Below are 13,224 nucleotides of genomic sequence, written 5' to 3'. Positions count from 1 at the left end.
ACCTCCTCTCTATATCTTATTTTCCTTTCTTCTTCTTCTTCTTCTTTTTTTTTTTTTTTTTTTTTTTTTGGAAGTATTAGTGCCCTACACATGTAATTTCAGGGTAACATTTTTTTTTATTGGGTGAATTACCCAATGAAGTTGTGTGTTGAAGTTGAACAATGAGATGTATAGTTGTAAAATGTAAACTACTATAATTAATTTTAGAAATTAAATTTTACACGAATGTGGTGTAAAACCTAAGTTTTGCCTCTCTAATCTCAACATGCAACATCATCATATTACCTATTAAAGAATAGGTACAACAACACTCAATCAATTCTAATACCTATTCGAAAAATACAACTTAACTATGAATTTATTGAAATGTTATTATGTGTAGTAGGATTTATTGAATTTTAAGTAAAAAACTAATGTATCAATATCTTCTTGAATGGTGTAAAATATGAGTTTTACACTTCATCCTTACCGAATTAAAACTCTTAATTTCAATCCCTGGTAAGAATTTGGTGAGTTGAACTAACGAGTAGAAGTGGGACAGATGTACATGCAGTGGACAACATCAAAATCAATTAAAAAGTGGGAAAAGAAACGCATGAAGATGAAGTCGAGTAAACGACAAAAGCAACAAAAAAACCTTGAGTCTCAGATATCCAAACTGAATTTTGTTGTACAACAAAGGGCAATATTAATGACTACATAGGTCAGAGATATGAAGCAGATGAAGACGTTTATGTCAAGACCCTTATCCCTAATCTTCCTTCTAAACTTCAAAGCGATGTCAAGCGCCATATATGCTTACACTCTGTTTGTTTCGAAATTAACATTTTCTAGAAAATGATTCATTTTTCAAAGAGTATTTTCTAGAAAACTATCTTTATTTTTGGTGTTTGGTAACAACCTTAAAAATGGCATTGAGAATGTTTTCTGATGTTTGGTATTCACAATTTTTATAACATTTCTTGTATAATTTAAAACATGTATAATATGTATATTGTGTAAATCCACCTAATGTAATCAATATAAATAAATAATAATAAAAAAAAAACCAAGAATGAATTTGGTTTTCAAACTAAAATTTTGACAATAGATACAATCAAAATTAGCTATTCAATTTTCATGATCTCAAATACTCATCTTACTCATGTATAAAAACAGTAACGTACATAATATATATATATAAACCATACTTCTCATAATTCAAAATAACCATTATAACCTTAAGTTCCATTTTAAATAGTTCAAAATGCCACATAGGCCAAATAGTTTAACTGGCAAACTAATCTAGTACAAATAGTTTGATAAATATACCAAAAATTGTTATAAAACCGTTGACCAATCTATGAGGAGAAAAAAATAAATAAAAACCATATTAAAAAACGATGTTATAGAGGGTAGAAGAAATAGGGAGAAAAAGGAGAAGAAAAGCATATAGAGATAGGAATCTGTGGGAAGAGAAGAGGCCAAAGGGAGTGATAGTGAGGGTGTGAAAAAAAAAAAAAAAAAGGAGGAGAAGAAATGAGAGTTTATTATGAGAAAGACTGAATTAGAGAAAAAAAATATTTTTTCCTAGGTCAAAAGAAGATAATATTATGCACTGTGAGAGAGAGAGAAATTGTTTTCCAAAATTGTTTTTTGGAAAACAACCAATAAAAAATAAGTCTTATTTTTATAAGAGTTTTCCGTTTACTAAAGATAGTTTTCCGTTGACCAAATATTTTTTTTATGCTACCAAACACTACATAATATAAAAAACTATCTTTATAAAAGGTTTTCCAACGAAACAAACAGAACGTTAGATCAACTAAAGAATGTGAGTTTCATTACCTTTATAAATTTGGTAAATAAAAATTTTTCCCATGCATAATTAATGACTAAGAAATGTACTTTAAATTTCATAAATAAAAAGGGAAAAAAAGAAGAATAGTTGAAATAAATCCCAGCTTTTTGAGATATTAGAGAACTCTTCTTTTTTCTTTTTAGAATAAAATAAAGAACACTTTGAAGAAACTTCAATTGAGTAGTTAATATAATATATAAAGAATACTACTTAACCCAAAAACGAAAGCTCAGGCCCAATTATATTAAGCACTCACCATTGTCATTATTATTTAATATTTGACTTTACACACACATGCATGTTTTTTGAGAGAGTTTCAACCTATGGCATCCGCTCCTAATTATAACTTATTATCATCAAACTAAGACACCAATCAGTGTTTGATGTAGGCGAGGATTGAACACCAAATCTCTTATACAACCATCAGAGATTTTACCAATTGAGTTAACTAGAACCTATCACACATATGCATGTATACCCAATACAACTAATATATGTAATTTGTTATTTCTATACTTGTTATGTAATTACATATCGTCTTGAACAATAGTTAAACTTAAAACAAGTATTTATTTGCTTTAATGTATTATTTATAGTGAGAATGAATTATTTTTAAAAATTAATAATAAAATCCTACTAGATCCAATATCTAATGAGTAATAAAATATCATTTGAGAATTAAATAAAAATGTTAAATAAATAGATTTTAGAATTTATTAAGTGTACATTGGATGGCATGAAAAATTTATATATTTCATAGACACTATTGACATAGATAGCATATAAATCTAAAAGGCCTCAAGATATAAAATAAAAGTTGCATTACATACAGGCCCAACAAATAGTTAACTGAGAATATGGTAGGCACAAGACAATTGTGCAAAAAATGCATCATTTGAGATTGAAAGAGAAATCATCACGGCATTGAAGTCACATTTTTTCCCCTTTCCTGTATCAAGAAAAATTATGCATACAACATACATATCTACAAGTTAACCAAATTGTTAATTAAAATGAATGAAACCCCCCAACTTTCAACCTAAAAGTCTGAAATCTGTTTCATATAATTGAAGTTTTATCAACTTCAAATTGGGGATATGAGAAACAATTCGACCAATTTGGTGCAAAGTCATGGCAATTCTCTAACAAGTTTCATTCTAGGCAATTGGCTGCACCATCATATGTCATTGAATTAGGCTTATGATATTACAAAGGATGCGGTCCTATATAATAAGGCTTTTATGGATAGAACAATTCATGTAGGTTACTGAAAATGGGTTGGGATTTTACTTTGAAGTTTAGATTGCCACACAAGGTCAGAACTTTGAAATTTAGATTTGGTTGTATTTTGTTTTCCCACTAATTACTCTTAAAAGGTTCCTATCCTTTCTATTATATCCACATAGCAATAATTGCAAGAAATTTATGATTGAAATTTTTTGAAGGAAGCATATCACTGACAATAATTTTACCAGGATTTTTTGACAAATTTGGACATCCACAGGAAATTGTACCTTAAAATTCTAATCAGCTTTGGAGGCCAACAAGTTATACAAGTATAACCAAACGGGCCCAATAATATCCCTCTTCTAAACATAAATCTTAACATGTTTACATTGTAGTTTCCTTCATTTTGAAAAGATGCATTTATCTTTCCACCTTTGAATACATCCTAATTTTTCTATTTCAAATACTAACAACATACTAAACGATAATACTTCCCAGGAATGTAATTATATTAACATTCACTTTTTCAACATTTTAAGCAAAAATTATACTAACCGTATCTGTATCTTCAGTTACTGTCCAGGCAAACTTTGCCATTGGAAGCTTCTCATTAAAAGGTTTCTTAATCTTATCGAGAGCTTTAAATAATTTAATACTTAGAATAATTTGATTATAAGAAAAATATACTAGTAACTGAATAAGAATTTCATTATGTCCTGAAAATTAAAACAGTAGAAATTAGAAAGGAAATTCTCATACCAAGAACAGTTTCTAGAACATTGTCTGACTGAATAATTTTTGTTTGCAAATCCTTGTTCTGTACAATAAAAATTCGGTCAGTGCTGGTTCTATAGACAAAATGAAGGCAGCATAGAAGTTTTTAGCACCAGCAAGAGATACTTCAAACCCAGCATACTAACTAGAGACAGAGTAATTATATCTTATGAAAAATGTAAAACATGAAAATTTATAACACATATTTGAGGAATAGCAAAGGAACACAAAAGGAAAACAAAGAAACTAAAAAGAAAAAGAAAATACCTCTTTAAGAAAGTCTATTTCTGATTGGGATAAACCTCTCCTGCAGCAATTTTTTTTCTTTCTAAAATACAATTAAAAGCTAAACCAAATGCAAGATACAGCTAATTAAATCAAACTAAAGAAAGTGCAAGAATGTCTTTATAAGATAAAAGAAGAATGCAGTTTAAGACAAACATAAAGATTTAATCAAGCTGTAAGATAATGCCAGCAGTTTCCAGAGGTTTAACATCAACATTATTACAATATTACATACAATCAGACAATTATAATAACAGGGATGAAATGTGACAAAAAGATGGTGAATTTGTGGATGATGTTTTATTACACTGCCAAGTTGTAAAGGATGTATGATTCATCATGTGTTCAGAGTGATCTGGGAACTGCTTGATGGTTCTTGAGCTACTTGTCAGCTGTACAAAAGTTCAAGAAACTAAGCAAGTTCAAGAAACTAAGGACAGCTTCATGCATGGAAAACTGCCTTGTAAGTTTTCACTGTTATGACTGACTATATTGATTGGACCTCTGTTTTCCTTCTTTTTTTGAATTTTCTATCTCCTTCATGGTCACACCACACAAAAACATTTGACATTTGTAGAGCTCACTAAATTTCTTCAAAAGTATACATTTTCAGATTTGCAAAATAAAAAGGACTAGATTTTTAATCTATGTTCTTCCAATTAAAAAAATGTTCCCTTCAATTTTCAACATTGTTTCAAATTTTCAATCCATCTTTCTGTCCAAATCTGTCTAAATTAGGGTGACAGTGTCAATCATGTGCAAATCACAAGTCTAACCTCGCTGACACTAGCTATTTAATCAAAAGAATTTTAAGTTCAATCGATTAGCCAACAGCTTCACAAGCAATTTATATACTTAACAATTGCTTTTAGGAAATTAACATAAATGTGATAAGCATACTTTAGAACTAGAGGACAAGTTATATCTAAGAATAAGAATTTTAATTAAATACACAATAAGTGGGAAAATAAATAATGAATCTTACCAACATACTCACTGGTATCCATATTTAGCTCTTTTTACATCATGTTTAGGATTAAAAATGAATATGTTATACGCATTTTGAAGTTGAAGATATTCAACAAGGCTACTGAAAAGAACATCCATCATGTCCATATCCACTTGCCAAAGAGCACCCTCATCAGTCCTGTAAGCAATGAGTTAAGAGAATTACTATAGGGAGAGAAATAGATGAATCATAAATGCCAGACAAACAAGATATATATGATCCTGTAAGTTTCCTTTCGATGATTAAAGTAAATAATGAATTTAAAAAAATGTAGAAGGAAGAAGTTGCTAATTATACCCAAATGTGGCACTTGATTAACTAATTAAGCTTATATCAGTGAAGATAATTAATAAGTGATTTACCTATTACCAGAAACATCATCTCTGCCGCTGAAAACATTGATGGCATGCTCAAAAATGGAGGTAACCTTTTCACCCATTTGTATTGCATGCACAGAAAAACTGCACAAGCACATTCTTCATCGTTACCATCATATAATAGCAACATTTATTGTTATAATTTCCAATGAAATCGAGGAAGGAAATTAACAAATAAAAATGCCAAGCCCATATTCCTAAAATGAACAAGCAGACAAAATTACAAAGGAACTTACTTGTAGTTTATGTTACTGACAATAGGAAGATGATGATGTTGCCCTTTATCAACACTAATTTTGTAACATGGAGAGAGAACTGCTCCAATTTTTTATATGCGTGTATGTTCAAAGATGTGATCAATTTTTGTGAACTACCACTCAAGTTCTTCAGGGTGAAGGTTGAAATCTAAAGAATATTGGCATAAAGAAACAAATAAGGAAACCATCAAACAAATTTCTAAAAATTAAAGCCAAAAATTCAGCCAGTGTATGAATATAATAAACAGTATATTTATATACCATGGTTCCCTTTTCCTTCAAATCCAACAAAAATGAAATTCACAGGAACTGGAAGATACATGGAATCGACTTGCAGAAGCTTTAGATAATTGGCAATATTACCTGTAAAACAAGCCAGAAAATATTGTAACAGCTCAGTACTTATCATTATCAAATTGATGCTAGAGACATAGCTTTGTTTGGAAACAAGGAGACTAGAATTAAAAAAATGAAATCTAAGGGTACAAAGACTTGTTCAGCTTCATGTGCAGAGCAAACAAAATAAGCTGCAGAGGCCATGAGCATCCTATATAATATTTTTAACAACCCCAAGTTATGATACACTGCTTTTAAATGAGTAAAGGAAGCACGAGGGAAATCAACTTTTGACACCATAAAATTTGCAATTTGCAGTTTTCACTTAGAATTCTTTTACGAGGGATCAAGTCAAACTAACATATCATCATTCCAACATTGATCATTTGATTTGAAATTTTCAATTTTCCAGCCGAAAGATGTCATAATCTTCATAAATACATCCAAACCAATTATTTGAGCAAGAACCATAGCACCAAACTAAGACCAATTAAAAGAAAATTTGACACTTAAATTCTATATGAAAAGTTCAAAGCCGAATAGGCAGGCACAAAAGCATTAGATATGGAATTTTTCAGTATACAAAAACAAAAAATCATATAACTTAAGACATTTTTTTAATAAGTAAAAATCAATAGCTTAAGATATGCCTAAGTAAACTAGTATTTGCTATCAACGTGAGACTAGAAGGGTGTGGAGACTATCACAGTGTGAACATAAAGAAAGCACTCAACCTCCTGGCTATCAAGCACTAATACATTAAAGAAAATGCTGACACACTTCAGGATGATGACTTATGTACAACAAGACTTGAAGCGTCTGTACATGTCTGCCATTAGATATATTGGACCTTTATAATGGGCACAGCTGGGACACCTAGAGGGTAACACGTTTCCTTAGCAATCTATGAACTCCCTTCCTGACATCTTGTCAACCCACTTCTCAGTTTTTAGCGGATCTCTCTCCCACTTGGTCTCACGTCTTCCCCATTTCCTCAAACAAACAAACAAACTGTAACAGAGTCTCTCTTTCACAGCAGTACTTGATCAGTGCTGTCAGACCAGTCTTCCCTTCCTACACTCAAGAAAGCATTAATGCAATAATGCTATGTACAAATTTTTTTTTTTCTCACGCAAAAGATCTTTTCTTTTCTGATGAAATAATATATATATATTTTATGGAAAATAATCTTCTCTTTTCAAACTTCCATACTTTTTTTATCATACATATCTTAAGTCTATAAATCTGTCCGCCCCCAGCAATGCAGCAAACCATATACAACTCAGAAAAAGGAACATCATTTCACAGCTTTTTCTCCAAAGCTCCAAAAATGGAGCCGAAAAAAAATGCCTCCATTTTTTGTTCTTCCCAAGCAATAGTCATCATTTTCTACACTTACCCGGACTAACAGTCCCTTATCTCAAAACCATCAGCTACCTCGTCAAAGCAAAAAAAAAAGCCCTCTCATCCTCAAAATCAACACTTCCAAAAATCCCAGCGATAACAAAGAGCAAAATCACAGCTCTAAAACCAACATCCTAACAATAAGAAGCTTACAAATAGACTAGAAAACACATAAAAATCCATCATTTTTACATATTCGAAAACTACAAACATAGCCAACTCCCAATACCATCTCCACAACCTCCAAAACACCGAAAAGCAGATCCAAAACATAGAAAGCTCCCTCCTTTCTACCATCAACCCAAAAAAACCCAACAAAGGTCCCTCATTTTTGCCACTTACCCAACAACTACAACCCACACTAGCAGTAGCGACAACAACAACCACAGACAACAGTAATGAACAACAACAAAGAAAAGAGTAAAGAAGACAGAAGCAGCAAGCTAAAGCTAAAGCATTGGAAAGCAGAACAACCAAGGAGGGAAAGTGGAGAAACTGAAAAGGGGTAACATTAATTCCCTTCTCATGCTTTCAATACACGTTGTTTATGTATTCATGCTTCTATACAGTTAGTTCATGTGCGAACACACACATCACAAGGATACATTTTGTACTGATACTCAAAAAATACACAAGCTGCCTTGTTTTGAGGTACAAACTCATGCTCACTGCTCACTCACATGTGACATACCTACAGAAACAGCCACACACGGCCGAACTCAAAATACACATCCAAATCCCACTCAAATGCAAATGCCCACCAAAATTTAACACTAAATTCCAATCCTAAAAGCCACATAAATCTCCAATCGAAACCAAACCAAAAGGAAGGAGCTTTCGGCCATAGCAGAGAAACCAAAAAAAAAGGAGAGAGAACGGTTTGAGTGGAGAGAGAAGCAGCGAGAGATAGTCTGAGGTCAAAGAGAGAAAGTGAGCTAGAGAGATCGCTGTGGTGTTTGTAGCTCTTGCTGGCCACAAGCAAGAGGATCGGCCATGGAGGCTTTGTTTGAGAGAAGAGTAAGAAAGAAAGAGATAGCGCTACGGCTGTAGTGAGGAAACAAAAATGCATTTTAAATCTCATTCTGCGCGAAAATAAAATGTTTTCTTTTAAACTACTAAATTTGTCAAATGCCTTTGTTTTCACAGTTTTTTTTTTTTTTTTGATAAACTTGTTTTCACAGTTTATTAAATATGTCAAATGCTCTTGTTTTCACGCATTATGGAAATTTCACATTTTCTTTCTACTTCTTTGTGTCTTCTTACAGGGAATAAATATTTTGGGAAAAAGAATTTGCAAATTTGCAGTTGTTTGGCTATGCTATGCAATAAGATTAGTTTCATAAAATTTACCACGCTATTTATATTTTTAGTCAATGCCATGCAATCACATTTTTAACCATATCTTTTGATTTTGTTTTTGTGAAATAAGTTGTTCACATGTCAGTTGAGGATAAATTATTCGCATTTTGCACCAAATATGCTTCGCCGAGTTAAAGCCTTCAGTATTGGGGGAATAATATTGAGTGCGGGCGAAATCAAGGTAAATCACAAAAAATAATAAAATAATAAAATTGTCAATATTCTCATATTTTCTAGGAATTTACTCATTTGTATTCCTTGTTATTTCTTAGTGTCTTTTGCATGAGGTGAAATATTTAGGGAAAAAGAATCGCAATTGGTATGCTAAGCTACGCAATGAGGTAGGCCTCATTTAATTTATCAACTCATTTATGTACTAGTTAGTGCCATGAAATCACATGTTCAACCATGAATATTAATTTTGCATTCCTAAATAAATTGCTTACATGCCATATATTCACATGTAGACTTAGGTAGGTTGTATTTGAATGATGCAGGTAGGATTTTTTTGGGGGGGGGGGGGGGGGGGGGGGGATTTTAATTAAGATAAAGTTTGATCAAATTAGACTTTGTCCAACTTGCAAACTAAGCACACATTTTATAGGCCCAAACCTCTCTTTAACCATTCCCTCCCCACCACCAATAAATCCATCACAACATCAGCACTATTTCTTTTTTGAAAAAAAGAAAATTTTTTAAACAAAGCCATCATCAAAACTGCATAAATCAGAGTCTCAATTCTTAAGAGGATACTTTAAGTTGATTAGAGGAGGCTTGCAGAGTTTGAGATACAGTGAGTGCAATGAAAACTTTGAATCAGCGAGGCGCAGTAGGGCCAACTGGACGATGTTGGCAAGGAGGCTAAGATTTGGGGCGGCGGCAGGCTCGCCTTGGCGACGACGGTAGAAAGGATGCTAGGTTTAGGGATTTGAGAGAGATATAAAGGAAGCGTGAGAGTTAACTAATATTGACATGAATATTCAAGGATGTGAATATTTTATCTTCGAAAGACATTAAATATAAATTTCATAGGAAAATAAAGAAAAATTAGAATCTTTAGGGAATACTTACAATTTTAAGGCGATTTGACCCATCAAAGTTAGGTTCGTTCTTACCAAAGACTTGCAAAACCTCCTCCATCTTGATTTCTTCAAAGCTTGTAGTGAGCCTTTGAAGCTCTGAATCTTTGATAGTCTTGGTTCCCTCATAGGTTGTCTGGAGAATGGTCTATGCCTCCTAAGCAATTTCAGTAGATGATATCTTTTTGACTTCCTCATTAGTGACCACATTGAATAAACATTCAATGTCCTACTGTTGAAGTTTGTTGCCTTAATCTTGACATCATTCCAATCGGCCGGTGCTTCCTTCAGATTGGTCCAGCCTATCTCAACAGCTTGCCACACTTTCTTTTCTAAAGATTGCAAGAAAGCTCTCATGCATACTTTCTAGTATGCATAGTTAGTGCCATCAAATAAAGGAGGTATAATTAATGACTGTCTTCTATCCATGACAAATAGGGGTTAATGGATCAACACAACAAAGATTAACCCTAATCAGAGTGTGCCTGCTCTGATACCACTTGATAGGCTAAGAATGTATTGACCCCTTGTGATGAATTTATCGATTAATTAGCCAAGTTAATTAATTAATTTAATTAACATGCAAAACGTGTGGTAGCACAAACAAATCACCAATTAACTAAATATGTAGCAGAAAACAAATTGACACGGTGATTTGTTTACGAATGGGAAAAACCACCGAGACAAAACCCCATCGGGGGATTTTAAGGTCACCACTCCCGAGAATCCACTATTATCAAACACAAGCGGTTACAAGTAAAGGAATCTCAATACCTTATACCAACTTACAGTTGAACCTTTACTCCAATACCTAATTAGACTTGTTCTATAGTGACAATCTTTCTTTGTAATTCACAACTCCTGGTACGTGACTAACCAATTGCGTGGATCCCAATATGCGACTTCAATCACCAACTAGAGAAGGTTGTTGGCTGCAAAATTCTTCAGTTTATCTAGACGATAAAGATCAAGAAGATACTTAGTCACAAAACCCTACGATGTACAAACACAGTAACTTCTTCACAAGAACGATGAATTAGGGCAAACTCTGTCTCCGGTCACAACTTGCTTTAACAAACTTTTGCGTAACACTTGTGCAACTTGTGTCCACTTTGATGGTCTTTAAAATAATTCTTTTATATGTCTAAGGTTGTAAGAAAAGAAAACCCAAATACATAATCACGGATTTGAAAAAAATAGAACAGAAAATCTGTTTTTCTTAAACCTCGACAGATAGTCATCTATCAAGCAGCTGTCAAGTCACAGGGGTGGAACAACTCTTCAAGCTTAATAGATACTAGTTGTCAAGTTTTAATAAACTTGCACTTTTCAGCTTGAATCTTGGACAGACTTGCATGGCTTCAACACTTGATCTTGAAACAAAGTTTCTTGAAGTATTTAACACATTCTAGTTCTACCCAAATACAAGTAAAGTGCGTTTTGTCAAAGGATTAGCCAATTACATAACATAGTGACATATGTTCCTAACAAGTGAATCACATATGTCTTAACAAACTCCAACTCATTCCAATCTTTCTTTCATTCTTATCAGCTTCCACTTTAGAAAGGGAGAGATTCCAAACCCAATAGTATGGATTAATATACGTGTGATGCATAAGTTTGGACGAAATATTTCAACAATTTTGGTAATTGTGGTTAAACCTCCATTCAAAGAAATATAAATTTGTTGAATTTAAAGGGTTTTATTTGGTTTTGAAGTAGAATTTGGGGATTTTATAAATTTGGAAGTTTTAAGTCTTGGGGTTTTTCATATTTGCGTCTCAGTAGGTTGATCTTAATTTTTCACCTTAAATACTTTCTATTTGGGTTCATGTGATTTTTTGTTTTCTTAATTAAAGCTATGATTTTTGGTTTATTGATTATTTGTTTGGATTCAACATGAAAGATAATGGAATTAGGTGTTATAATTTTAATATTGTTTCCTGTTTTGAATTGTCTATATTGTTATTACTATGACTAAGTAGGATTGAGAAAAGTATAGAAGTTAAATATTTTTTTTTTTTTTTTTTTTTTTTTTTTTTTTTTTTTTTTAATTTTTAAATACTAACAAAATGTCTATAATATGCATATTATTAAGCCAATTTTCTATTTCTAAATTTCTTAGATTTTATTATAAATAATTTTTTTGTGCATAAACAACATTCTACTACTGCCACGTCAAAGTTGTGGCAAAAAAGTTGTAAGTTTATATTCTTTACTCATTGTTGGATTTTTAAAATTTTTTATAATCAATAGTTTTCCCGTGCACCGCACGGGTTAGCAACTAGTATATGGTATAGAGAAAGTTATGATTTTCTACTATTTGGTTATGTCAAAAAAGTGGAAAGAAAATAGAGAAAACAATTAGAAGACAAAGAAGATTTTAGAAAATTTGATTGTTACAAACCAAATTCGCACTCTTCTATCTTTTTTGTGCAATCAAATATAAAGCTCCAAAGGCACACTTGCTTGATGGCCGGGCTAGTGCTGGTGCAACTGTTGATTCGGCTAGAAAAAAAAAAAAAAATATATATATATATATATATATATATATTTGTAAAAAAAATCTTTGTAAAATAACAACAAAATAAAATAAATTACTGTTGATAGTAGTGTGCATTTGATATTCAATGTGGTTTATAATCTAGAATGAGCTAGCTTTAATGTGACCAAAAAAAAAAAAAAATGACATCACCAACTATAACTTGCCACATGGATGAATTGTTGCACAAGTTGTGGCACCAGACTTTTTCATTAAAAAGTCCTCCATAAAAAAAGAAAAAAAAATTTAAAAAGTCCAGGGCAAAGCACTTTTTACAATAAAAAAAGACAGATGGTTAAGCAACAATAATTTTATATTGTTGACACATAACACTTTTGACACATATTTCTGTAGCAACAATTTTAAGTATTTAAATATCAATAACACTTTTGACACATATTTCTGTAGCACTAAAATACGTATTTCCAAAAAATTGAAAATTGAACAACAATACTTAAACACTGTTACCAATTAGGCCCTTTGTCTCGCCTATTTTTGGCAACTGGATTGCAATGATTCAAATTTTTCTCCCTCCTAGTAACATTGTTTAAGTGTTGTGGAAATACGTGTAAATGAAAAAGTGCTGTGAAAATACTTGTTGTGTTGTTTAAACAACGAAAACTGTTGTTTAAATCACTCAACCAAATAAGCCCTAAAATTTTCTCTCCTCTTTTTGGTTAGTTTGGCAGTCAAAGAAATGCACAAAAATTAGGGAGCAATGGTATTGTCGAAATT

At 31.9% G+C, this 13,224-nt stretch overlaps 1 long non-coding RNA gene across 4 annotated transcripts; it reads right to left on the bottom strand.

The window, feature by feature from the left end:
• Positions 1–2,658: 2,658 nt before the first annotated feature.
• On the bottom strand, positions 2,659–8,590 carry LOC115964938. 4 transcript variants are annotated; one of them, XR_004086010.1, is made up of 5 exons: positions 8,201–8,590; positions 6,031–6,132; positions 5,749–5,917; positions 5,498–5,596; positions 2,659–5,273 (listed from the first exon to the last, which is right to left on the bottom strand). It is a non-coding gene; the product is annotated as an uncharacterized LOC115964938 (long non-coding RNA). The 4 variants fall into 4 exon arrangements; XR_004086011.1 differs by lacking the exon at positions 8,201–8,590 and adding an exon at positions 6,956–7,317; XR_004086012.1 differs by lacking the exon at positions 8,201–8,590 and having other exon boundaries at positions 2,659–3,884; positions 4,109–5,273; positions 6,031–6,696.
• Positions 8,591–13,224: the final 4,634 nt, after the last annotated feature.

The sequence above is a fragment of the Quercus lobata genome, chromosome 1 (genome assembly GCF_001633185.2).
Source record: "Quercus lobata isolate SW786 chromosome 1, ValleyOak3.0 Primary Assembly, whole genome shotgun sequence".
NCBI classification, from domain to species: Eukaryota; Viridiplantae; Streptophyta; class Magnoliopsida; order Fagales; family Fagaceae; genus Quercus; species Quercus lobata.
This window is presented reverse-complemented; position numbering and strand designations above follow the sequence as displayed.